The sequence below is a fragment of the Ambystoma mexicanum genome, chromosome 6q (genome assembly GCF_040938575.1).
Source record: "Ambystoma mexicanum isolate Mex_15411 chromosome 6q, UKY_AmexF1_1, whole genome shotgun sequence".
Taxonomy (NCBI): domain Eukaryota; kingdom Metazoa; phylum Chordata; class Amphibia; order Caudata; family Ambystomatidae; genus Ambystoma; species Ambystoma mexicanum.
In genome coordinates, this window is record NC_090937.1 from 3,884,125 (window position 1) to 3,911,758 (window position 27,634).

At 49.1% G+C, this 27,634-nt stretch overlaps 1 protein-coding gene across 4 annotated transcripts in view; it reads right to left on the minus strand.

Annotated features, from left to right (window-relative positions):
- TMOD1 (tropomodulin 1) overlaps positions 1 to 25,853 on the minus strand; it is a 720,714-nt gene extending 694,861 nt beyond the window's left edge. For 2 of the 4 annotated variants that reach the window (XM_069630362.1, XM_069630363.1), the window contains exon 1: positions 25,686 to 25,853. The gene's annotated coding sequence lies outside the window, so the exon portion shown is untranslated. The remainder of the gene's footprint in view (positions 1 to 25,685) is intronic. The other 2 variants (XM_069630365.1, XM_069630364.1) reach the window with 2 other exon arrangements.
- Between the last annotated feature and the right edge of the window lie 1,781 nt (positions 25,854 to 27,634).

Below are 27,634 nucleotides of genomic sequence, written 5' to 3' on the forward strand. Positions count from 1 at the left end.
TGGGAATGGGGATTAACTATTTACCAGAGCCTGACTTCCCGGAACGCTGGGGGCGTAATGCCCTCGATATTCCGGCAGGCCAGGCGCCGGTAAATATTGCAAGTCCGGCAGTACGCAACCCACAGGTAGCACCGGCCGGGTTACCGCCGGACTGGACTTGTAATGACCCATAATGCCCTACTGCCATGCACACGCACACTGCGGCCAAGGTTAATAGTCACAGAATATTATTGTAAAGCCCCAAAAAAACATTGTTAAAGGGAAGATATGGTTTTCTACTGGGGCCCAATGTTAACAAAAGTTCACACATTCACAGAAAAAAACGTAATTTTAAGCAATACTATGGTCATGATGCTTAGCATCGATCGCCTTGGATTCACTGTATGTCTGGGGTGAAAGGAATCTGGGTGGATTGCGGGTCCCATGCTGTTCATCACATGACTTGCAGTGCATCCCTGAAATGCCTCTGCCAGATGAATAGACAGGTCAGGAAGTGCTTGTTCAAGTGCAGCCCCATTGTCCTTGGACTACTTTGGGGACTTGCATGCCCCTTAGAATGGCAGCCAAAGTGTTGTAGAACTCCTCAAACATTCTGTAACTCTACCAAATGCTCTAGGTTGGCATGAGAACTCTTCCCAGGGCATTGCAAACAGTCCCTGTGCATGGTAAAGTGCCATGTACTGAGCACAGCATGAACAGCACATGGCCAAAGGCTCTCTGTGCCAGTGGTATGGCCCAGGACCAGTCTGGTCTTGCCACTGATAAGAGCACTCACAGATCAAAGATGAAAAACAACTCTTCTGACAGTAACGCCAGGTCTGGGTAATGCCGCTGGGCCGCTCAAGGCGAGGCCATGTAACTGTTACATGGCAGCAGGCGCGGAGAGGGGCACAGCTTTCCTCCAAGGTCAGTGCCCCTCTTCGTCTCTCAGATAAGGGAGACAGCCAGCAGAATCTGCAACATGAAAGGCAGGAAGGGTGAGGTAATAAATACCTCACCCTTCTAGGAGGATATATGGGTGCAGTGCACCTGGTAGACCCTGAATGCTTAGGCAGGTTAGTCAGCCGCAGGCTTGCCTTGGGGGGGTTGGTGCACAGCCCCCCACACAGTAAAAACAATAAGGGCCTCTTGGGGCCTATATAATGAGCTGGGTACAGCTCCTAAAACACAAACTGTTTTGTCGACCCTGCACGGGGACCCAAACAGTACCTGGGAAGCTCACTGTTAACTCAGTGTCTTCCCATTCTTTTTCTTTACTTCTTGGACTGCCAACGTTTTCTGTATACTCAGCATCATTGGTATTCTGCTTGAAAGGTGTTCGCCATGTACGCAGCGTCACAGCTTAAAACTCTGTTCAGCTCAACATCGGCCTGTTCCGGAGAACTTTTGCGTGGTTGGGCAGAAGGAAACTGACTGCAGCTGTCCTCCGCTTTGCCCGAAGAAATACGGCAGTGCCCTCGAAGAGCTACGAGGGTTTGTACTGGCCCGAGAAGGCGCGAAATACACACCAAGCCCCCAGGGAGTGAATCGCTCTGAGGAACCCGGCGCTGCTGTTGTAGGGTCCCCCGTGCCTCGGGGAACCGTCATGCACGCATGCACCCACACACACGCACACAGTAAAGGAGGACACAGGACGCGCTGGTGGTCTGTACGCGTCCCGGAACGAGGCCCACGCATGCGCGATAGTGGCGCTGGGACGTCACATCCCTTCTTTTTTCTAACAACAGAACAAAACAAACCTTTGGTGTATGGAACCCTTATAGTGAAACAGAACAGTAACATGACCATGATAAACGGTGACCACAAGTGTAAGTCACCCCTCGCTCAGTCCCCTGAATCCAGGACATAGACTTTAAGATGAGCTGGAGGTCTCCTGCTCCCACGCACAGGATATCTCGATGTGACCATAGGCAAAGGGCGGTCCGCCTCTGGTGCGGGTCCAGGATCCGATGAGGGGACGCCCTCCTGGGCCTCAGATGTTCCTTCCTGGCCCGAAGGGTCATTGAAGACCTGAGTTTCCGCCGGGACATCCACTTTCTTGAAAAAGGATCGATTGCGGGTAACGGTACCCCGTTCACTGGCTGCGGTCACCATCGTGCCCTTCACATGAGTCACTTTCCATGGGCGTGGTTCAAACGGTAAGGACAACTTTCCTTCCGGATGTCGATTCTTGACTAGTACTGAGTCCCCAACTCTCACTTCCTTTTCTTGTAATCCTCTGCGTTCACTCTCCTTCCGGTTGCGCACCGCTCGTTCTTCACGAACTTTATCATTGTCTATGACCCCCGGCCTCCTGTCCTCCGTTTCTGGTAACATCCCCCTCGGGCACCGCCCGAAGAGCGCCTCAGCTGGGGCAACCCCTGTGGACTGATGGGGAGTTGAGCGATACACTCGAAGAAACTCCACAACTCTTTTGACAAGATCCTCACCTCTGCTGGCCGAGATCCGCATTACCTTGTTGAGCGTTCTCATCATCCTTTCGGCTTCGCCATTGGCTCGCGGCCATAGCGGGGGGGCTCTTCTATGTTGTATCCCCCTCTCTCATAGATACTGTGCAAACTGGCTGCCAGTAAACGGTGGTCCATTGTCTGAGCAGATGGTATCCGGGAATCCATGCGCAGCAAACATTTTGTCCAACGCCGCCGTGGTGAACTCAGTCGCCGTTGACTCAACCACCTCTACCTCCGGGTACCGCGACCATTGATCGACAGCCACCAAAAAGTACATGCCTCGACCTGTCGACCCAAAGTCCACATGGACCGTACCCCACGGCTTCTCACTACGTTCCATCGAGCTAATGGGTGGAGCTTTGTCACCCGGTGTCGACGCCTGGCAGACCAGACATCTCTTCACAAAGCTTTCAACTTTCGCCTCCAGATCGGGAAACCAGACTTTGGGCCTTAACCTAGCCTTCGTCTTGACGACACCCTGGTGCCCAATGTGTGCCAGCTTCAGCACACACAGCCTTAGCTCCCTCGGGATGACGATCTGCTGGCCCCTGAGAAGCAGTCCATCGTCGGAAATCGACAACTCATCTCTCACCCTCCAGAGCGCTTGTAAGTCCTTCGGTGCTTCCTCCTGGCGCCTTGAGTTGTTCCGCAGCACTTCTCTCCAGTCCCCGCTTCTCACTGCTGCCTTGATGATGCCGAAGACTTCATCATTGGAGGACTCCGTCGCTACGGTGAGTCTCGATAACGCCATGGGAAGTGCACCTTCTACCACTTGACATAGCAGACCCTTACAGTCCACTTCCCCGTTTTCTACTTCTGAGTTCTCTTTGTTAGGGTGACGCGACAAATAGTCTGCGGAGTTATTGGTCCCTGGCCTATATACAAGCTTTACCCCATATTCCATTAAGGCCAGCATCCACCTCTCGATTCGGGGCGGCGGCTTCGATGATGCGCCCGCCAGTATCGGCAGCAACGGCTTGTGGTCGGTGACCACCACAACCGGCTTGCCCAAAATGTACAGGCGGAAGTTCCGACAGCCCCATAGGATGGCCAGTGCTTCCCTTTCTATCTGTGAGTATCTCATCTCTGTACTAGAAAGTGCTTTGCTGGCATAGGCAATGGGTCTCATATCGCCGCGCTCATCCGGTTGCAGCAACACCGCACCTACACCAACGGGGCTTGCATCTACTACCACTACGGCCGGGTTGAAGTACGCCATGGTGTCTGCATCTGACAAAGCATTCTTGAGGGCCTGAAATGCCTCTTGTTCTCGGGACTCCCATTTCCACACCACGTCGTTTCTTGTCAGAGCCCTGAGAGGCTCCGCCATCGAAGCTAGTCCCCTAATAAAACGCCCACAATAGGTCACCATCCCCAAGAAGCTCCTTACCTCCGTGGGGGATTGTGGTGCCGATGCCTCCTTTATATCTCTGACCTTTGCCGGGTCTGGTGACACTCCTGCAGCCTGAAAGATGAAGCCGAAAAACCCTATCCGGTCTTTAAAGAATTTGCATTTTTGGCGATGTAAAGTGAGACCCAGTTCTTTCAACCTCCTTAGAGTACCTTCCAACCTTCTCAGGTGTTCCGCCTCAGAGTCTGCGAACACTAAGATGTCGTCACTCATGTTTATAATGCCTTGAAGGCCGGCTAGTGCCCCCCTAATAGTGTTCTGAAAAACTTCGGCCGCCGACGAGATGCCGATGCTCAGGCGCTTAAATTGGTAGAGGCCTTCGTGGGTTGTGAAGGTTGTAATAAATCTGGAGTCCGGGTGGAGTTCCAGTTGGTGATAGCCGGCCCGTAGATCCAGCTTTGAGAACACACGTGCCCCTTGAAGTTCCCCCACAATGTCGTCCAGTGTTGGCGTTAAATGTCTCTCCCTCTTAATCGCGGCATTAGGGAGGCGCATATCAACGCAGATCCTTACCGCTCCTGGGTGCTTTGGTTTGGGAGCGACCACTATAGGTGAAACCCAGGGTGTGGGTCCCTCCACGCTTTCAATAATATCCATGCTGATAAGCAACCTCAGCTCTTCCTCGACCTTCTCCCTGAGATGAAACGGGATCCGCCTATGCTTGAGGGCAACTGGTCTGATGGTGTCTTCAATGTGTAGCCTTATCGGGGGCGCCTTCAACTTCCCGACCCCTTCAAAGATGCCCGCATACTTGTCGAGCAGGCTCTCAATGTCCGCTTGATACACCCCCAATGCAAAATGCACCAAGTCGAGGGCTTCTGACGCGGCACAGCTGAGTAACGAATGGGGACTCACGTCCGTGACAAAAAATCGTGCCCTAATGATTCGGTCTCCCTTGGCGACTGCCGTGATAAACACCCCCTTGATGGGCAGTGGGGCATCCCCTCCAAAGGTGAATATCTTTGCTGCCGAACTGTCTAGTGGGGGAGGACCTGGCAACTTCTGATAATGGTCCTCGGCCAACACACATACTGAGGCGCCTGTATCAATCAAGACCTGTGTCGGCACACCTTGAATGTCCACCATGCATTTGTGCTGTCTCTTCTTTCTAGCCCCAGAGGCCAGGTTTGAGATGAAGAACACCTCTTCATCGTCCTCCTCTTCCTCTTCGGCCAGCTGCAGCCGCTGCATTTCTTGTTCAAGTGCCGCAATGCTCCTTTGCCTTCTGGGTCCACTACCACTACTCCTTGCTGGGCCTCTCGGCACAGAAATGGGAGCTGGAGCACGACACATCCGGGCGTAGTGCCCCGGCTTGCCGCACCGGCCGCACGACCTCGACACGGCTGGGCATTATTCTGCGTGGGGTAGGTCGTACCCACAAAATGGACACATTGACCCCGACTCGGGAGGATGACGAGTCTCTTGTCTTCTTTGCCCCCACTTGTCCTTTATTCCGGGTCGTTTACTTACGGCAAATGCATCTTCGGACATGCCTGGATGCCTTGCAGCGTCCATTTTGGCGCCTCTCAAATCTGCTAGCTCATATATTCTGCCACCGTCCAGGATTTGCATCAGAGTCCACCCCGGTTCCCTTACCACTTGCCTTCTTAACTTTCCGGAGCTACAGCCCTGGATGACTTGGTTCCGTATCATTGACTCATCATTGTCCCACCGACACGTGGTGGCCATCAACCTCAACCTGGCGCAGAACTGATCAAGGGATTCTCCTTCTCTCTGCTTCTCGCCACAAAACAGAAACCTCTCGTAGTCAACATTTGAGAGAGGTATGAAATGGTTCTCTAGCGCAGTCTTGACAGTGCTGTACGTAACCACCTGTAGGTTGCATGATTTGAAAATACGTAAGACGTCTAGCCCCGCAGAGTATAGCAGCGTGGCCCTCTTCGCATTATCATCGGTGATGCCGGTTGCTGTAAAGTACATCTCGAGTTTCTTAATCCAAAGCAACCACCTAGGCCCCAATTTGGATGGGGGACCAGACACATCAAACTCTTGCATTGGTAGCAGAGACCCTTGTTGTGGCATCATTGTACCTGTCGCAGTTCCTGCCTCCCCATCGCTGTCTGCCATGATTTCAGGTCGCACAGGCACCTCCTGGTGTCACAGAGGCCGCAAACCTTACTTGGGGGGCTCTCTTGTGTTGTTGAAGCTGCTGCCAGATGGTTGCCCACTGTGTCTTGTCTTGGGTTCCTTTCCTGGAAGTGTCAGTTGTACGGAGAAAAAAAAAAAGTCGTCCCCGGGTTATGGGGAACAACCAAGGTTCCAAAAATTGATTGTAGTATCTGTGCAACGGCGCACGAGCACCTTTTCAGGCCGCTACTGCTGCACAAGCATCACGGGATTATTCGCGTCGGGTCCATGTCTCGCTACGACACGTAGCACTGCCGATTCTACGCTTGCCGTGCGTTCGTGCAAACGTTGCCGTGGCGATATTTCCCCTCGTCGCCAGTTGTTGTAGGGTCCCCTGTGCCTCGGGGAACCGTCATGCACGCATGCACCCACACACACGCACACAGTAAAAGAGGACATGGGACACGCTGGTGGTCTGCACGCGTCCCGGCGCGAACTGCCGCACGGGCGCGGTTTATTTCAACTGCGCATGCGTGGCCGGGAACGAGGCCCACCATGCGCGATAGTGGCGCTGGGACGTCACAGCTGCCGCGATTGGATACATTCTTTCAAGTAAGTGTCTGCCGCGGCGCCGGTCATGCACAGCCCAAAGCTCTGCAAGCGAAATCTAACGCTTCATTGAATAGGAAAACACGAAACAGGGGTAGAGTTTGAGGGTTTCACGGCAATGAAACTGGCGCTGCTTTAAATAAACATCTAAACATGAAGCAGGCTCTGCGCAATCTGAAATTGACGCGTCATGGACAACAAATCATTTACGAAGCAGGGCTAATGTTTTGACAGCAATTACAAGCTTTTAGCTGTAGGCACCATAGCGATGCTGGCATAGTGCACGGCAGGAAGAGTTCTGTCTTGTACCTTAAGGTTGAGGGGGTTTCGAGCCTATTTTCAGCTTCTACACTGTGAGCGTGTTTTATAAATTACTACACGTAAGGTGCACGTTATAACAGTTAATGATTTCGATAAGCGCGGTTGCCGTGCGGATATTGGTAAAAATGTTGCAGCACAATGCGTGAGAGAACCAAAGGTAGAAGGCAACGCATCAAACCCTCTGCTTAAAGCTGCATAGATAGTGCAGCGAATAAAGCGCCCACTTTGACGGTGCAGACCAAATTAAACTGACTAGCTTCGAATTGGGAGCAAGTCAACACGAAGCATCGAGGCCGGGGCTAATGTGTAATGCTGGGAAGCAATGTAGAGATTTATAACTACGGCTAATGAAACATGTTTTGAAGAGCCCGGTGGGGTTTCAAACAAGAAAACGTGCATTTTTAAATTGTTTGTATACGGGTGAATTTCAGTAAGCGGGTCCAGCATACCACGTCAAGGAAACAGGGAAAGAAGGCATCACATCAGCCTCCCGTGTCATTGAAAGCCATAGTGATATCATGACGCGGGCATGTTGGCCAAATAAAAGTTAAGAAGCCATTGAATGGCAGGCTGATAGCACAGCATGTAGCGTACTTGCATTTGACATCTGTGCGGAGCCTGCCGATCCAGGTTCGAATCCCAGCAGGGCCCAACCGAGCTTTTTCATCCTTAATCATACTGCATTTGGAAATATGTTTAGCCCAATTTTGGCGACACAAAGACATATCAGGCAGATTTACAATACACCCTTTTTGTAAATTAACAAAACAATTGTTAATCCACGTACTTTGCCAGGTTTAGCAAAGGCGGGGGTTTTTCTTTTTAAACACAACGTTGTGCTAACAAACCGTTTTTGCAAACATGTTTTATCCTTTTTATGACACAATGACATATTGTGCATAGTGGGAATGCAATGTCGAATGCAAATGACAAATACTGGCAGATCTAAGAGTCCCACATCACTGGGGACGGTAAGCATATGCATGACCAGGGCAAATAATGATTAATATGGTATAAACCACAGAACTTGCACTAATGCCTAGTGCTAGTTAATGTTGCAGGTGTCTGAATCCAAACTCTTATGCAACATTACAAGGCAAACTGTTAATTATACGATGTATCAGGCATGTTACGATACAATTTTGATTGAACTAAAGACAAATGTTTGCAGCCCCACAAGTCGCACATCAGTGGGGATATTTGTAACTCACATGACGGGGGCAGACAAAGGTTGTGAGTAAGGTATGAAGCTCAGAACTGGCACGAACACCATGCCAATTAATAAGTATAAAAATACAAGCTCTCATTGACCACAAATAATTTTCTGGTGCTCTTTCAAGGCAAACTGTTACTTTATACAGGGCACAGCGCCAGGCAGTTACCCAAACAGGTGACAAACAAAATCTCAGCATGGAGTAGCACTATATTTAAGGCAGCCACCAATCTCAAGTTTGCCTAAATTTATCAAAATGAAAAGTTTTTGTTCCTATGCTACAAACAGACAAGTCAAATGGCTCCCAAACGAAAACCGCAAGAACCCATAAGCGTGAGGCTTACTAACCACAAGACACCAAGATAAGCAATTACCACATAATGATACACGGGTGGAGGAAACAATTAGTCCATGCAACTTTTCGAAATTCAAGCAGCCAAACGAGCTTACCAAGGGCGCATCAGTTACAGAGTAAAAGTAAACATCTACCCATGCCTCTCAGAAATTGAAACGGCAAAAGCTCTGAACTATGCCCTGATATGGGGTGCAGCATATCGGTTACAGGCTGGTGAGGGGCAACCAGACATGAAAAGACAGTCTTCCCTGTTTCTATGCGGGGTAAAATTGCTGCAACAGTCCCCGGTTACAGAGTAGCGCAATAACTTCACTAGAAAGGGGGACAACACCGGATACAGTGTGCCCCAGTGAGAAAACTGGAAGCATGACCAAAAGCGGCAACCCAAGCTCAATAGAAACTTCTAGGGTTTTGTCCGTTAACGCAACTATCGAAACAGGGGTCGATCAGTAACAACATGCAGCCGGCAAGCCACCTCAAGATAAATGAAAGCTAAAAGAACGGTACAAATCTGAAATTCGAACAAGAACAAGCACACATAGATCAAGTTTGCCAGTGTATGCACTACAATGAGTGTAACCAGCCATGAACCCAGTACCCTGACTAGCAGAGCACAGTGCACCGCAAGGTTTGAACATGCCAACCACAAACAAGGGGTAGATCATGGCCAGCACGCAGCAAGCTAAAGGATCACAGACATGGCAGTCTTGCGACTTGCCAAATTGATGGGAAACCACCTGTACAAAAGCCAGCGCAAACAATTAATTTTGCACACCCGGACAGAGCCTACTGATGCAGTTGAAGCGTGGCAGAGCCAACACACAAGCCAATGCTTAGCAGCATCAGCCAGAAACAAAGGCCATGAAAAGGAGAACCCATTGAGAGGGATCTTCAACTAAAAGCAGCTATCCAAAATGCAGCTTGTCAAATATTACTACATGCAGCTATCCAAACGGAGCTTGCCAAATATTTCTGTGTATGTAGAATAAACGGGGTTCGAAACAATGAGCTGCTTAGGAAAGCCGGTGCTCAGGGGACCTAGTTGCAACAACACTACTTAGGTAGTGAAGCATGCAGGACATTCAGGGGCTAGCGGTAAGGAGCCAGGTGAAGAGGGGGCGATGACACCAAAGACAACATGGCAAGGTAAGTAAGAGAGAACCTCCACAAGACACCAGAAGACAAGATCTCCGCATACCCACCGAGGGACACCCAACTAAACAGGGTCCCAAATAAACACACACACAGGCAGGCAAACAGCGAGCCTGTCTCACTAACGGTTCAATGAACTGGAACAAAGAGCGAAGACAGGTCATACAATCAAACAGTCAGGTCTGCACGGCAAGCAGAGCGTTTTTGCAGCTTACAACATGCCCTAGAGGGTGGTTCCAGAGCTCAGCCCAGACCATAACAAACGCAGCTCAACAGCCTCCATAAGTTCAAGGACGTATTGTTACGCTCACCTGACTCCCACGGAGGCGCTGGTCTGGTTTGCACTGCTGTGACCTCTTCTAAGGTGATGCGCAGGGTTTGGAAGACGGACTGGACCGGGCCCCCAAATCTGGCTTGTCTGGCTCGCAGAAGTATCCTTCTGTAGGCGAAAATAGGGGATTAACTGTCAGCGGGCTAATGCAATCGGCCTCCCACTTTCCCCTCTCACCCTTCTTGAAACCCTTCTGTGATTTCTCGTAGCGTCTCACCTTAGGGTCTGGAAGGACGAGCTCTCCATCCTACTTTTGATGCAGGGGCGCGTTGGTATCCAGTTACTTCACTGGATTTTCGGATTGGTGAGAACCAAACTTGCTTGGCTTCCAGGTAAGTTTTTTGATAAGAGGTTCCCCTTGTGTCCATGCATTAATGTACTAATGCTAGTGTCTTTTTCCCCATAGAGGCCGGGGTACGGAATGCCAGGGAACAGGCACCGACCCGAGATGAGAGGTGAAATCCTTGTAGAAATCAGGTAAGTCTTTAATGAGCATTTTTTTTGGTAATGTCTTTTCATTCGCTCATTAACGCTGATGTCTCTTTTTCCCCTTAGGGGCCGGGGTCCGGAAATGCCAGGATGCGGCGCAGACCCGAAATGAAGAGGGAATTAATCAACAGGTAAGTCTTAACATGGAGATTTAGCTTTCCTTATTCCCTTCTCTCTCTCACCTTTTGTTCTGGTGTTTTTCTCCCTAGGCACTGGGGCGTGACTGCGAATCCGGGTGATCGCTGCTGAACATGGAGGCGCCCTGTAAAGGTGAGTGGAATGCGGCGCTGCAGCGATCGACGCAATGAGCTTTTAAATTAAAGTCTTCCTTTTCAGGATTGTCGGCGAGATGTCTCCGGGATGCGGATTTAGCAGGTAAGGACTTTTCCTTCTTCTGTTCTCTTCTTCTCTTCCTTTGCAGGTGATCCAGGATGCTGGCAGGCGTGGCAGAAGTCAGGATGCAGGAGCAGACACGGTGAGCGTCCAGCTGCTAGATGCAGAACAACGCGAAGCACGTGTGGCTGTTCGGGTGGGGTTTAAATAGCCTTGGAAGAAGTTCCATGTATGTATCCTTCCTCCAATCAGGTATGTATCCTTCCCCGACCACGCCCGGATGGTAAATTGGTCCCACAGGTAAAGTAGTTCCTTTCAGGCCTCAAGTAGGCCGGGATCCTGCAGCATGGTCTGCATCAGGTAAGTGCACCCAAGCATTCCCATAATGAGCCTGGTGCCTATGGCGCCAGGACTGATGTCTTTTATGAGCCTGGCACCATAGGCGCCAGGACACTGTCCAAAGGGCCCCTATATGGGGTTGTTGGGTCCTTCCTTGGGGACAGGATGTCCGCTTTCGGGGACGCCGGGCTTGAACCGGCTCCCCGGGAGCGGGCATCATGACAGCACTCTCCCCCAAGGCCCCTCCCAAGGTTGTTCCCTCCGGGGGTTTTGGTTTGTCTGGGAAGAGTCGGTGGAATATCCTGACTAATCGAGGTGCATGCACATGGTCGCTGGGTTCCCACGACCTCTCCTGAGGTCCGTACCCCTTCCAATCAATTAGGTAGAACAGTTTTGACCTAAACATTTTTGAGTCTAAAATGTTCTTCACTTCGAATTCGGGCTCCCCATCTATTAGAATAGGTTCTGGAGGTTTGAGTAGTCGGGTTCCGGGTACCATTGGTTTCAGAAGTGACATGAAAAACAGGGTGAATTCGCTTACTAGCTGGTAAATCAAGTTTAACAGCCACTGAGTTAATTATTGTCGTAATAGAATAAGGTCCCAGATATTTTGGGTTAAAAGTTCGAGGCCCTTTGAGTGGTAAATGTCTGGTAGCTAACCACACTTGATCCCCAATCTGATACGGAGGTGCTTCACTCCGATGTAGATCAGCATTCTCCTTGTATTTTCTCTTGGATTGTTGTAAATGCGTAGTTGCCTCTTTGAAGGCTTGAGTAATTGTAGAATGCAGATGTCCTACTGCAGGCATTCCGAGGTTCTGAGGTGAGTCAAGGTTTGAGGTTCGAGGGTGATGTCCAAACAAAGTATAAAAAGGACTGTGGCTAGTTCCAGAGTGTACCGAATTATTATATGCGTATTCGGCTATCCAAAGAATGTCTTTCCAGTTGCTTTGAGATTGTTGTAACATACACCGTAAGTACTGTTCAAGGATCTGATTTGTCCTCTCGGTCTAACCATCGGTCTGAGGGTGGTGACTGGTCGATAATCTTACGTCGATCTGTGCCATTTGACAACATTTGACCAGAAGTGGGAAATGAATTGGCTTCCCCGGTCAGAGATTAGTATAGATGGGAATCCATGTAGCCGAACAATATTTTCGAGGAATTCTTTGGCTAGGACAGAAGCTGAAGGTAAACCTTTCAAAGGAATAAAGTGGGCCATTTTGGAAAACAAATCCACAATTACCAGAATAGTATTGTACCCCGAACAAGGAGGCAGGTCCGTAATAATAATCCATTGATAGGGTGTGCCAGGGTGCTGGTGGTATGTCTAGAGGTTGAAGGAGACCGGCTGGTCTTTTCTTTTGACTTTTATTTTGGGCGCAAACACCACAGGACATCACAAAAGATTTAACATCTTTTCGCCAAGAGGGCCACCAAAATTGTCGTTTCACCTTTTCCTCTGTCTTGGCAATATCGGGGTGTCCCTCTATTAATGTATCATGATAACCAGAAATAAACTAGTTCGTGTAATTCCTTATGTGGCAGGAATAAGCATCCTTGGAAATAAGGTAAACCATTATCTATGGTAAAGTCTGATCCCTTTTGTCTCCATTCCTGTAAGGTTGTAGGGTATAGGAGTTGTTTCACTCTGGCTTGAATGTCTTGAAGTCATGCCTAGAATCCTCTGTTCGGGAATTATTGGTACTGGTTCTGAGTTTGTATCAGATTTTCCCATTCTAATTCGGGATAAGGCGTCTGCTTTGCCATTCTTGCAGCCAGGTCGATAGGTAATCACGAAATCAAATTCAGCGAAAAACAAAGCCCATCGGAGCTGCCGTGATGACTGAGCCTTGGCGGTTTTCAAATACTGTAAATTTCGGTGATCATTGATCACTGTGATGGTATGTCGAGCGCCAAGCAGATAATGCCGCCAGGCTTTAAAAGCGGACTTAATGGCTAACAGTTCTTTGTCCGTGATTGCATAATTAACCTCGGGTGCCGAGAATTTTCTGGACCAAAATGCTACGGGATGCAGTTGGTTGGTTTCGGGATCTCTTTGGGACAGGACAGCTCCCATGGCTAGGCTGGATGCGTCAGTCTCGACGACATAAGGGAGATCTGGACGCGGGTGTTTCAATATAGGTGCAGAGGTAAACTTAGCTTTTAAATCCTGAAAGGCCTGCTCGGCTTCTTCAGACCATTCAAAACTTTTATTTTTCCTCAAGAGTGCAGTAATGGGTTGTACCACGCGTGAAAATTCCGGGATAAACCTGCGATAGAAATTGGCAAAGCCGAGCATGCTTTGAACCCCTTTTACAGAGCTAGGTGATGGCCATTTGAGGATGGCATCCACTTTTCTTGAGTCCATTCGGACTCCTTTGGGTGTCAGGATGAAACCTAGAAACTCGACTTCTGTGGTATGGAAAACACATTTCTCCAATTTAGCAAATAGTTTGTGTTGGCGCAGTTTTTCAAGTACTGCCCTGACGTGTTTTCTGTGATCAGATTCCGAAGAGGAGTACACCAGAATGTCATCGAGATATACGACAACACAAACATCGATGAATTCCCGAAGGACATCATTCATGAAGTATTGGAAGGCAGCCGGCTCGTTACACAATCCGAAAGGCATCACCTGGTACTAGAATAATCCGTATTTAGTACGGAAGGCAGTTTTCCATTCGTCGCCTTCTTTAACTCGTACCAGATGATAAGCCCCCCGGAGATCTAACTTGGTGTATATGCAAGCGTCCTTCACCTGGTCAAGGAGTTCAGGGATCAGAGGCAGAGGATAACGGTTTTTAACCGTTATCTGGTTCAATGCGCGGTAATCGATACAAGTTCTAAGGTCGCCTTCTTTTTTGGGCACGAAGAACAAAGCCGAGGATGCCGGAGACTTTGACGGGCGAATAAAACCATTAGCTAGGTATTGATCCAAATATTGTCTCAAATGCAGATTCTCAGGTTCGGTAAGGGCATAAATCCTGCTACAAGGGGGTTGTGCACCGGGCACCAGATCGATTTGGCAATCGTACCATCTGTGAGGAGGTAACGTGTTGGCCTGTTCCTTTTGGAAGATGTCCTGAAAGTCTTGGTATTCTGGAGGTAGTTGCATGGAGGCAGAGGTTACAGATGCTAGATTAATCTTCAGGTTTTCTGGGTAGCAGGTTTGTGTACAATCCGGGAAGGTTATTCTCTTAGCTCGCCAATCAAGTGGAGGATTATGTGTCTCTAACCAAGGGATTCCAAGAATAACCTGAAACTGTGGAGCCTTGATTACATCAAACACAACACCCTCCCGATGGCCGTCGGGACCAATAAGAGTCACCTCAGTAGTGGAATGTGTTACCGGTCCAGAGGCAATTTCAGTTCCAACGACTGTGGTGATGACATCTTTGCTGGTTTTAGGACGGAGAGGGAGGTTAATCCTAGAGACCAATTCACGATCCACATAGTTTCCAATAGCCCCACTATCGATGTATGCCTTTATTGCATCCAACTGCTTAGGCTGTTCTGGATCTACGAGAACCATTGGCACAATGAAATGCGAGGTCTGAGAGTTAGTTTTCAAGCTCGGCAAGCTGACCCCTACACTTGTCTGGCGGAGTCGTTTCCCGAAACAGAGTCTTCATGGTTTTTATCAGCGGCTCCTACCGCCTTTCGGGGCGGTTTTGCCGGGCAATCTCGTAGAAAGTGTCCAGAATTCCCACAATAAAGACATAATTTTAACTGCCGCCTCCTTTCACGTTCCTTTTGAGTTAAGGGTCCTTTAACCCCTACAATTTGCATAGGCTCAGAGACATCAACTCCCTTGGGATTAGCATGGGGCTTGACCAACACCCGGGTCTCAAACCTGGACCGATCTGCTTTTCTGTTTTGAAGTCTGTGATCCAATTGGACCACTAAGTCTATATACTCTGTGCATTCTTGGGGCGGATTTACAACTTGGGCCAAGACATCTTTAAGTTCTCCGCGAAGGCCTCGATAAAACAACGTGACTCTTTTATCCTCTGGCCATCCCGTTTCCACAATTAGTCTATTAAAGGTTGCAATATAGGATAGGAGGTCCTGATTGCCCTGTCGCAGGGATAGAAGTTCGTCATCCAGAGCCTGCCCCTGAGAGTGTCGAGCAAATAACCTTTCCATGCTTGCTTGAAACCTTTGAAAATCACAGAGAATCGGGTCATCTTGAGTAACCAGTGGAACTGACCAATCGGCAGCGCAGCCGCTGTGATATGACAATACAAAGGCTACCTTGGTCTGTTCATTAGGGAAGGCCCCAGGTCTGCATAGGAAGTGCAAACGACACTGATTCATGAATACGGCGAATCGTTTGGGGTCCCCAGCAAAGCGTTCGGGTGGGGCCAGCGGCATGTTTCCAGGTAGATTAATCTGCACAGGGTTACTGGAAACCACAGGAGCGTGGTTCCCTCCGGAACCGGGTAGAGGAGTTTGCCCAGCTTGACCTTGCAAAAGCTGTCTGGCCAGGTCATCAGTTCTTTCCTTTGATATTATTAATTCCCTCCTGAGGGCATTAGTCTCTTGACGAGCGGCATGTACTTCAGCCCGTAATTCCCCCAGTAATTGGGCCAACTGATCAGTCTCAGAACTTTCCATAGCGCCTGGGTGGGAATTTGTAGGAAGGCTTTGCGTTCTGTTACGCTCACCTGACTCCCACGGAGGCGCTGGCCTGGTTCGGGCTGCTGTGACCTCTTCTAAGGTGATGCGCAGGGTTCGGAAGACGGACTGGACCGGGCCCCCAAATCTGGCTTGTCTGGCTCGCAGACGTATCCTTCTGTAGGCGAAAATAGGGGATTAACTGTCTGCGGGGTAATGCAATCGGCCTCCCACTTTCCCCTCTCACCCTCCTTGAAACCCTTCTGTGATTTCTCGTAGCGTCTTACCTTAGGGTCTGGAAGGACGAGCTCTCCATCCTGCTTCTGATGCTGGGGCGCGTTGGTATCCAGTTACTTCACTGGATTTTCGGATTGGTGAGAACCAAACTTGCTTGGCTTCCAGGTAAGTTTTTTGATAAGAGGTTCCCCTTGTGTCCATGCATTAATGTACTAATGCTAGTGTCTTTTTCCCCATAGGGGCCTGGGTACGGAATGCCGGGGAACAGGCACCGACCCGAGATGAGAGGTGAAATCCTTGTAGAAATCAGGTAAGTCTTTAATGAGCGTTTTTTTGGTAATGTCTTTTCATTCGCACATTAACGCTGATGTCTCTTTTTCCCCTTAGGGGCCGGGGTCCGGAAATGCCAGGATGCGGCGCGGACCCGAAATGAAGAGGGAATGAATCAACAGGTAAGTCTTAACATGGACATTTAGATTTCCTTATTCCCTTCTCTCTCTCACCTTTTGTTCTGGTGTTTTTCTCCCGAGGCGCTGGGGCGTGACTGCGAATCCAGGTGATCGCTGCTGAACATGGAGGCGCCCTTTAAAGGTGAGTGGAATGCGGCGCTGCAGCGATCGATGCAATGAGCTTTTAAATTAAAGTCTTCCTTTTCAGGATTGTCGGCGAGATGTCTCCGGGATGCGGATTTAGCAGGTAAGGACTTTTCCTTCTTCTATTCTCTTCTTCTCTTCCTTTGCAGGTGATCCAGGATGCTGGCAGGCGTGGCAGAAGTCAGGATGCAGGAGCAGACACGGTGAGCATCCAGCTGCTAGATGCAGAACAACGCGAAGCATGTGTGGCTGTTCGGGTGGGGTTTAAATAGCCTTGGAAGAGGTTCCAGGTATGTATCCTTCCTCCAATCAGGTATGTATCCTTCCCCGACCACGCCCGGATGGTAAATTAGTCCCACAGGTAAAGTAGTTCCTTTCAGGCCTCAAGGAGGCCGGGATCCTGTAGCATGGTCTGCATCAGGTAAGTGCACCCAAGCATTCCCATAATGAGCCTGGCGCCTATGGCGCCAGGACTGATGTCTTTTATGAGCCTGGCACCATAGGCACCAGGACACTGTCCAAAGGACCCTTATTGGGGTTGCTGGGTCCTTCCTTGGGGACTGGATGTCCGCTTTCGGGGACGCCGGGCTTGAACCGGCTCCCCGGGAGCGGGCATCATGACACGTATTCCCTGCACATGTCGAACCCTCAAAGAAAGACAGAGCCGGGCCTGTTTAGCACAAATATCTGAGCCCTCCCCTTGACATCGGCCACACGGTTCAAGAACCCGGCCGGGAGAAACCCCAGCCTTCACCACTCACAAGGGCAAAAAAAACAAGTGCCATAGTTCAGGGGCACAATAATACACATAACTGCTGAACCCATATGCATGCATTAGTATTGGCCGACCCCCAAGCCCTCATCCATAATAATTGGCTCACAACTTGTGTCAAGTGTTGGCAATAAAAGGCCATAGGATTTTATTGTACAGATATGGTTATGGCAATATACAATATCACATATCATAATAGTAGCATACTTTTGGGCACCGCGGCCTGAGGTTACACCCTCTGGCCCGTGCCCGCCTTCTTGTGTCCCACGACTTGCATGTGGGCACCGTACAGTGCCCTGTACTTCTTTTTGTTCTTCTTCTTCCTTTTTGTAGGGTGGGAGGGTTCTGTGGTAAAGAAGCAAAAGGATTTGAAAGACACTGAGTAAACAGTGAACCTCCTGTTTGTTTGGGTCCCTGTTCAGGGTCCACAAACAGATTGTGTTTACTCAGAGCATGCTGCTCTTATTTATAGGACCCAGGGAGGCCCTGGGTCTTTGTTATGTATGTAGTGGTGGATGCTGTTGTCACAGCCCCCGGCCGGATAGCCGAGTGTCTGGCCCCCTGGTGGGGGCAGGTCTTTGAACCTGGGCCCTGCCTGACTGTTGGTTTCCTTGTGGTGCTTAGCAGCTTGCTGTTTGGAGGAAGGGTGAGGTGATTGTTCACACCTCACCCTTCCTTGGCTTTGTGCTGCAGAAACTGTGTGTCTCTGCAGCTGGGGGGGGCGGGAGGAGCAGGCTGAGATAATGTTGTGACTGCCCCTCTCCCAGGCTGCTGATGGTGACAGCAGTTACGCTGCCTCGCTTTTGGAATGCCCTACAGCATTGCCCATAACCAAAGTGCGAGCCGAAGTTTAACAACAAACCCAGACACTATGGCACCCGCAAACGAGAAGTGTTCCAGACCAGCAGGACCAAACGCAACATGCAGGTAGTATTCGAGCAGATGACCAGCTTCCAGCATTTCGGGATGGTCGAGGCAGGAGAAGAAATAACATCCCACAGATAACAGGACAAACAAAAGCAACCGGGGCCAGAATAAAAGCCCAGGCTTGCCGCAGGCCAGCTATGGTAACACAGGATATATTTCCAAAGCATAGTCAACAACTCCAATAAGGTACAGCTAGTCAGATAGCGAAGCAAACAGAGTGCTCATTCTGACATCAGGACTGAGCCGGCTGATGCAATTTCAAACCCCGGCAGGGCCTGCCCCAGCCTGTCAATTTTCTCAAAGGTCGATAAATGAACACCACACACTGTGGGTATTTAGAAGCACTTTTGCCTGGGGTCCGTAGCGCCATAAAAAATGCAAAAGCAGAACATGTAATGCATGCGTTTGCGACCAGAATGGAGAAGGAAAACAGAAGAGGTAGCGGAAGATACTAGATAATAAGGTATATGTTTTAAGACAGAAGGAAAGACCACTATGACACGGTTAACATAACAAGTCAGACAGCCAGCCCATCAAGATGCCAGAATCTAGGGCGACACAGCCCACAAGGCAGCAAAATACAGAGGGGAAAATACCAGAAGGCCAGGGCCAGGGTGCTTTAACAAGCACCAAACCAAAAAACGGTCCCAGCATAAGTAAAAAGCAGTACGGAATTAACACCACACAGCACAACAGGCCAAAGGCCAGAAGGCCGGGGTGCCTCAAAATAAGCATCGAACCTGGAACACGGTTCAAATATAAGTAAATAGCAGTGCGGAATAAAACCACACAGCAAAACAGGCCAACGCCCAAGAGCGAGGGCCAGAGTGCTACAAGTAGTTCATCAATAAACTTATAAGCAGGGTGGGAAAAGCTCCACACAGCACAATACAACAGGCCAACAAACGACCGAAGGCCATGGTCAGAGAGCTACAACATAGCTCGGGTCCTAAAGGCAGGTACTAAGCAATCTTTGGTTAACGTACAAGAGTATCACAGGGGTGGACCGTCCCTTGGAAGACCCGGGAAATTCCTCAATGGATACCGAAACTGGGAGCACAGGGGGAAGTTACCCACCCATATAAGATAAGGTGCCTTGGTCATTGGAATCATGTTCCAGGGTCCAAATTTGAGCAACTATGCATAGGGCTACCCAACCCCTGTTCGCAAATTCACTACAGGTGGTTAAACAACACAAAGCACAGACAAAAAGAAATAGGGTTAGATAATCAGGCCAACGCCATAGAGGGCCAGGGCCACGCTTCTAGAATGCTCAAACCTATACACATTTTAAAACAATTGACAAACAGGCCAACGCCACAAAGGCCAGGGCCAGAAAGCTTCGGGGCTCCCCTGGAACATGCGCTAAAACCAGCTTAAGGTGGGAATCACATTTTCCCACAATAAGCAGGCCTTGATTGCGGCACAGAAAAGAAAACAAACTTAGAGCAGCCATACATAGGCAAAGCTGAGGCCAGCACAAGATGCCGGCTCACACATAACTACAAACAAAACCCCTACAGGGGCTAACGCCAGGCACGATCAAGGGAACTATCCAACGTAAGGGGAACAGACTATGCAGCTAGGAAAAAACAAGCAACAACTTTTGGGGGAGACCTGGACAGCCGGTAACCCATCTGGTCATGGCGGCACGGGCCTGAGGGGGTAACCTCGAGACCCGGTGCCCAAAAGTATGATATTATTATGATATGCGATTATTGTTTATGTTTCCATAACCATATCTGTAACAATAAAATCCTACGGCATTTTATTGCCAACACTTGACCATATTGTTGTGGTGCAATATTTCATGGGGAGGGCAAGGGCCATGAGACATGACGCACACACCCCACAACAACTAATGTAAGTCTGCTGCATATGGGTTCAACAGTTATGGGTAATGCCGCTGGGCCGCCCAAGGCGAGGCCATGTAACTGTTGTTACATGGCAGCAGGCGCGGAGAGGGGCACAGCCTTCCTCCAAGGTCAGTGCCCCTCTCTGTCTCTCAGATAAGTGAGACAGCCAGCAGAGACTGGCACATGAAAGGTAGGGAGGGTGAGGTAATAAATACCTCGCCCTTCTAGGAGGATATATGGGTGCAGTGCACCCGGGAGACCGTGGATGCTTAGGCAGGGTAGTCAGCCGCAGGCTGGCCTTGGGGGGGTTGGTGCACAGCCCCCCACACAGTACAAAGAATAAGGGCCTCTTGGGGCCTATATAATGAGCTGGGTACAGCTCCTAAAACACAAACTGTTTTGTCGACCCTGCACGGGGACCCAAACAGTACCTGGGAAGTTCACTGTTAACTCAGTGTCTTCCCATTCTTTGTCTTTGCCTCAAAAACCCTCCCACCCTAGAAAAAGGGGAGAAGAACAATGGGAAGAAAATCAGGACACCGTACGGTGATCACAACCAGTCGTGGGACAAGAAAGGTGGCATGGGCCTGAGGGGGTAACCTTGGGACCTGGTGCCCAAAAGTATGATATTATTATGATATGCGATTATTGTTTGTTTCCATAACCATATCTGTAACAATAAAATCCTACGGCCTTTTATTCCAACACTTGACCATATTGTTGTGGTGTAATATTTCATGGGGAGGGCAAGGGCCATGAGACATGACGCACACACCCCATAACAACTAATGTAAGTCTGCTGCATATGGGTTCAACAGTTATGCTGTGCAAGGCATGGGTCAGGCTATGCTCTGCAAACACTGCTGGCGGTGTCAATAGGCATGAGGCATGGCCTTTGTCGATCCCACGATTACAGTGCCTGCAGGGAGTGGCCGGGGGCCTGGCCCCAGATAGAAGGTGGCTCCCCAGACACTGTGTGCCCATGGCATGGTGGCATCCAGGGCATTGCAATAGGCCATGCCTCACTGGAGCTTCAGCCACAGAGCCTGGGGCCATGGGTTAATAATGGCGAAAGAATATCATAACAAAACCCAAAGAATGCACTCACTAAAACGTTGTTAATGGGAAGATAGTGTTCTTGACTTAGAAAAGATGATAACCAAATTTAACATAAAACATTTTAAACTCACAGAAAAAAAACTTCAGTCGAACTAAAGATAAATGTCAAGTGTCCACAATATACTGTTTGTCTTCACTCATGCCTTGAACCCATTCAAACATGGATGACAAGTGTCTACCTTGAGCCTAATGCTTTCCCAGTGGTAATCCGGACTGGTCCAAGTTTCCTTCAGTTTAGGAAAGAACTGAAGACCTGACTCTTCCATCAACACCGTGGGGTGAGCTAGATTCCAGCTCTCCTGTGCGCACCCCCACCCACACTCTGTACTGTGATAATAATTACTACTGTAGTGTAACTTCTTACATTCTCATTCCCCATGTTTTGCTTCATGACATGCACAGCGCTCCATTGCTCCCGAGCTAGGTTTGTGCTTCACGCATAAATAATAATAATCATTGTTTTAAATGCAAAATCGAAAGACTGCTCAAGTTTGACAAATATAGTTAACTAAGCAATCATATTGCATGGTCAATTGCCTGTACTTTTGCAAAGCACTTAACTGTGTACCTAATAGAAGTGCTTTGCTGAACACAGCTCGTCTTGCAGAAGTGGCGTAAGACAGCACATAATATAATACCTTCGTAGCTCAGAGAGCGTTTCCTCAAACCTTGAAGACTGGCCGTATTATGCCACTGTTTAGAAGAAAAGCTTGGATGTCCGCCTGGGTGTGCATGCAGGATTTGGCTGAGCATGGGGCTGGTTCCACCTTGCCCCCCGTATCCAGCTTTCTGCTGGACTCTGGTTTACCTGTGAAGCTGCATGCTCGTCATCATTCGGTATAACACTGTAATGGCAGGCTCCCTTCTTTGCTTAGCCAGCCCTGTATTCCATTGGATGATATCCTTGCATAGGCACTCGTGGTCGCCCGTATTGAGTTTGCTAACTCGTTCGTGGCTGTGCTTGCAGCCTCCCCCCTGGCCCTCTTAAGGCACTTGCTGTACTGTGGCCAGGGTGGCAACTGCTGCTAGGTGATTCCAGCTTGCAAATGCTAGATTAAAACATCTTCGCACACTGCCCTTTGAATCCCACATCACCTTTAAACGTGCCTGTCTAACCGGCAATGCTATACACCCATCTAATGGGCATGGATCTGCTTTGATTTGTTTGTATTAAAACTCTTTTGTAGTCCTTTTTCCATCTATAACCACTAATATTCTTGTGTTTTCTTTATGCCTTAAAAAACGAAAAATTAAATAATGGTCTGAGGCAGAGATGCCCATGTATGCTTGTGTTATCTCTCAGGCAGACGCTATGAGGCCCATAAGATGCAAGCACAATGGGCTCATTCTGGGTTTTACAGCATAGTAAAAAAGTAAGTGGCAGTAACGGAGTTACCTCTGTCTTCTTCTAAACGTCTGTGGGCTGCAGACATCTTATCTTCATAGCATAACCTGTGGCTTTCTGAATGAGTATAAAGGGTGCATGGTTTCAAACACTTTCATGTTAGGGACTGTGAAGTGAGCACCAAGCCCAGTTTGCATTATGAACTCAGTGATTCGAGCATACAAACCCTTCATCAAAGACATCATTTCAAATATAGGGAAATGGGGTCCTTCGTGTGCTTCCAAACTTCACTGAGTGTTTGCAAAGCAGCCTGGAACCTACCATTGGTGCTATTTGACCCTTCCCCTTTCTCATAGAGCTATTTCGAAAAAGGACAATTGTCCCTTGAAAAAATATTGTATATGGTTATTCTAGGTTTGATAACATGCGTTCCTCAGTAAGACAAGTGTGAAGTTCTTATAAGCACTACAATAAAAACTGGAAGTGACCTTTACAAAAGATCATTGTTTTTTTTATAACGGACACCGTTTCCAAATGAAGTACAGTTCAATATTTACCTTTTGTTTTTTAATAGCTTCTTTTGCTGAGAATACACACCGTTTTGTCTTTCAAAATGTCCTTACTTCTTGGAAAGGGTTGTGCTCAAATTAAACCAATGATATATTTCTTCTGGGAATGTTGGCCACTGATATAGCGTTCCTAAAATGGTGTTGTTCTTATGATAGGCACAAGCAGGTAACAAACATAGAAAATAAACACAAATGTAGGCCTTATGCTAATGGCCTGCTGCTCTGGGCTCTTACAAGTCTTGTCATAAGCCCGGCACCCCGTCAGAGACTAGCAGCATCTCTCTTGCGTCCCCATCCAGTGGTAGAAGTGTACCAAAAAAAGTAGCGGAACTGTGCCCCGCCGGCGGACAAAGTAGGCAGTGAGGGGGCAATGCGTAAAACATTTTCCAGGTTTGCAGCCATGCTGGTTAACAGCCAATTAAGTGGAAACAGATTTCAGTTTAGCTGTAACTGCTATCTGATGATAAAGGGGAGAAGTGCGCTCTAACTTCACAAAGAACAGTTCTGGAATGGTCAAATGGTTTCAAAAAGTGGTGGAACTGTTAACAGTAAAATATAAAAGTAGTGGAACTCCGCTCCCGCTCTCTTTGACCACTGTCCCCACCCCTATGGACAACGAATCCTCAGTACGATGGCGACATTCCTGCAGGTCACACGTGATAACAATGAAGATCTACAAATAGCTGGCTGCTCCCGCCTGCGCTATCTGTACGTCAAGACATCTGTGTTCTTTCTCTGGTCACACTATCAGCAACAGCTGGGAGGGCTCTAGCAATCATGCAACCTTATCCTGCCCACAGAGGGAGCAAGAGAGAGCAAGGGAGAGAGAGACTGAGAGAACGCGGGAGGCGGGAATAGCTAGTTCTTCAGAATTACGGTTTATGGGTCAAGGACCTGTTCACATCCTAAGGCCCTTATTCACAGAGCGTTTTCCAATGGGGTTTTGCCATTATAGAAATGCTTCTGTGAATTAGGCCCAAGGAGCGAAACGCTACAATGTATGTAAACCGACCCACATACATCAAAACCAGCCACCCCGAATTATACCAAGTATGCAAGTGCCACTGGCCATGGGAATAACATTGACGAAATTGAGTAGTGGGGAATGAGATGACTTCAGGGGGAGAGATTTACATTCTAAAAGCAATGAAAGTTGACCACTAATGAGCAATGTTTGTCCCCCATACAGGCCGTGGTCCAAACGAAGTCGCGCCTCTTCCTTACTCCCTCCTCTGCAGCCAAGGGCAGAGTCTCACTGCATTTCGTGTTGCATTCTTCTTGTGCCGATATAAAGCGGCGAGGAGATGGCACCTACATTGTCATGAATCCTTGCTGGGTGTCGCACCTGGAGCTCATATCTCGCATTTTGTTTGAGATATTTATTTCACTTGAGAATTCAATTTGGAAAAATATCCCCAACTCGGACACAGTAAAACAAACTAAAAAAAACCTCCTCTCACACCGGCCAGCTGTTTCTGTAATGCCAAAAGTGGTAGACGTGCGCGTTAGCGCTTCCAGAAAGGAGATCCGCGCCAAACGACCATCATAACCCCCCGCAATAGTATGCGTTGTGTTGTGTAATGCAAGCGTGAAAGGAAGGCGGTCTTCATAATAATACAGAAAGACGGCCTTTTTCCATGCTTGTGGTTTTGTGTGAGGGTGAAATATTTGGATTAGTTTAAGATTGGGGGTATACCACGTATATGTGCCAGAGGTACTCTATGTGGGAGCAACTGCAAGGACGCAGGGTAAGAATGCGACGGCGAGATGTAGATAAAAGAGGGGAGGCAGCGCTACATGGGAAGAGGACATGACTGAGGGGTTAGCAAACCTCGCTAAATAGGCACGACAGAAACTGCGCGAAACGCCAAGGTCCAAGAAATAGCGGTTTGGATACGTTCCGACAGCGTCCGAGGGTAAAATGACTTCTTTGGTGACGGGGTTGATTGACAATTCGGTGGGTAGCCAGGATGAGGAAAAGAGTGTATGCGAGCAAAGCGCACTAGGTTTTCGTAAGATAAATTCCCTGTGTTGACTGACAGCCCAGCCAAGCCCCGCAAGAAGAGGACGAGCCCAGGAGACTCCGGCGTATCTCGCACTGGCGGACTCTACATCAGGAGCAGTTCTGCGGCAACTTCGTTGGGCTGTGGACTTCTGCATTTAACTTTAATGCCGGCGCTCGCTTTTGGAATGTAAATTCTCCTCACATTCTGTGAGAAGGTTAGTAGCTACAGTCTCCCGGTTCGTATCCTGCCGTACCACAGCGCCGAGCATCAATGTGAGGGGCCGTGTGGGTCCTCGGCCTGGGTAGCACTTCAAGTATGTACCCGGTGCCCCTCCTCGCACAATCCCCGCTCTCCCAACATCCCGGAGCTATTTATAGCGGGAGCCGACGAGCTTTGTCCCACTTGGTGACAGCTGAATATTTTGACCAGATATGGTTTCTATTCTGCAGCGGCACCCGCAGCATCACAGACTTAGCATCCCGCGGAGCGTCGAGCTGTGCAGCAAAACAACAGCAAAAGATGAAGGGACAAACAAAAGTACGGCACTTACTGCGGTAGCTCTGTGGCGAGGACACGGTCTGGGGCAGCGAGCGGTGCGGCAGGGCCTCCTCGGGAGCTGGCCGGGCCGTGCTTCGGTGCCTGCGGCTAATGCTCCTCCACTGCCAGCACGGATGGGATGGGGCGGCGGGTGAGGCTCGCCCCGTCCCCCCCGCCCCTTCTCTGCCCTTTTCTCCCTTTCTATTTGGGCAGCGCTATTTCGACGTCTGGGCAGTGCCTCGGCTGCTGTCACTCACGACTGTGTCATTAAACGCCCCCCTACCCTGCCTGGGTACCCTCAACTGTCTCGGCAGCCCTTTATCCTACTCTTGCAACACACGGACGACTTCCATATTGCCAACATCTGTCTTTTAAGTGGTTTTAAACGGCTGTCCTGAAGGTTTAATTGACCCTCTCGAGTGCTCAAGTACATCACGTTGTACGAGACGCACTATCCATACGTTCTCTTTACGTCACATACAGTGTCTACATCAGCTCTTTCCATCGACCACTATTTATTTCACATTTATCTTTTGTTCAAAACCAAAGGCAACCCAGATACATGGTTTACACTGCTTTGGGTGTTTGCTCAGAGTGGGCAGACCTGGGTGCCTTGGATGTAATGTCACTGTGGAGAGTGGAACAGGTCTTAAATCCTTTGTGTGAAGGGTTCAGCAGGCAGAAACCTTGGCACTCCAATCTGAGATAACCTGAAGCTTCACGTCTTTCTTTGGTACCACCAACAAAGGGGTGCTCATGTGCACCAATGAACATACTCCTCCCCAATTCGCTGGCAGTTTCTAATATGCTTTAGATCCACACGCCCAATAGTGGTCCATGAGTACTGCTGTTCCTGCTCCCATCGCTGGAATGATCTCAACCGTCATGTATCCTACATTTTCACCAACTTCTTCATCACTGTTCTTCAGGGGAATTATCTCCATAGGTCCAGCTTCATTCTCCACTCAAGTCACTAACTTCGCACTCCTGGTCCCACTCCTTTAGGCACTTGTCATTTTCTTCTTGCACCTTGCTCACTGGTGCATTGGCTAGGGTCAGTGCTTTGCTTCCTACCACTCCATCTTCCCAGCCATCATTAGTGTGTACACGTCCATAGATCAATATCTGTGGTCTTTCCCAGCAACCAGGTTCTCCTCCTATTTCCTTTACTCTTGTCCATGGGCATGGCAGTTCCTTCAGTGTGATAGTCTTTGTTTCTCCTGTCTTTGGCCCCTCTTTTATGTATTGCAACCCCTCACTGAGCTGCCAGTAATTGTTCATCATGGCTAATGTCTTGATGTAATTGGGCCTCATTACAAGGTTGCTGGTCCTGTAAAATCGATGCCGGTATTACCGTACCAGCATCATTTACCAGAACTGAGTATTAGGAGCTGCGATGCCGGTGCATGCTGCAGTTAAGTGCACATTAAGAGGTGCACGGACAAGCAATTACCGCCATAGACATGCCGTAATAACGTATACAATCATGTCGTTAACACCGGCATCGTGGTGCAGGCGTTAATAGGAATCAGGTGTGTAGAAATCTGCCACAGGTGCATACAATTTGCACAGGTGGAGGAAATGGAGTCTGGCACAGCACAAAAGGAGCACTCCCACACACCACACCCCTCCCAAACCCACAATGCCACCATTAGCACTAGCAGTATTGGAGCTGAAGGACATGCATGCACTGCTACTCTTTGACGAGGCAGTCAGCCAGAGAATGCAGCGGAGGTGCAGGAGGAGAAGGAGAGCAAGATTGGGCCGGCACATACCCATTGCGCAGGCAGTTGTTCTCCACAGGCAGCCACCAATCCCCAGCCTAAGGGCCAGCCCATTCAACCTGACCCCTGCTCAGATCCACACCCTGTACCGGCTGGACAAGGACACCATCACCACAATAGTGGACCTCATTCATGATGACCTGGTGAGCCTGATCAATATCCGGACAACCGCCAACCC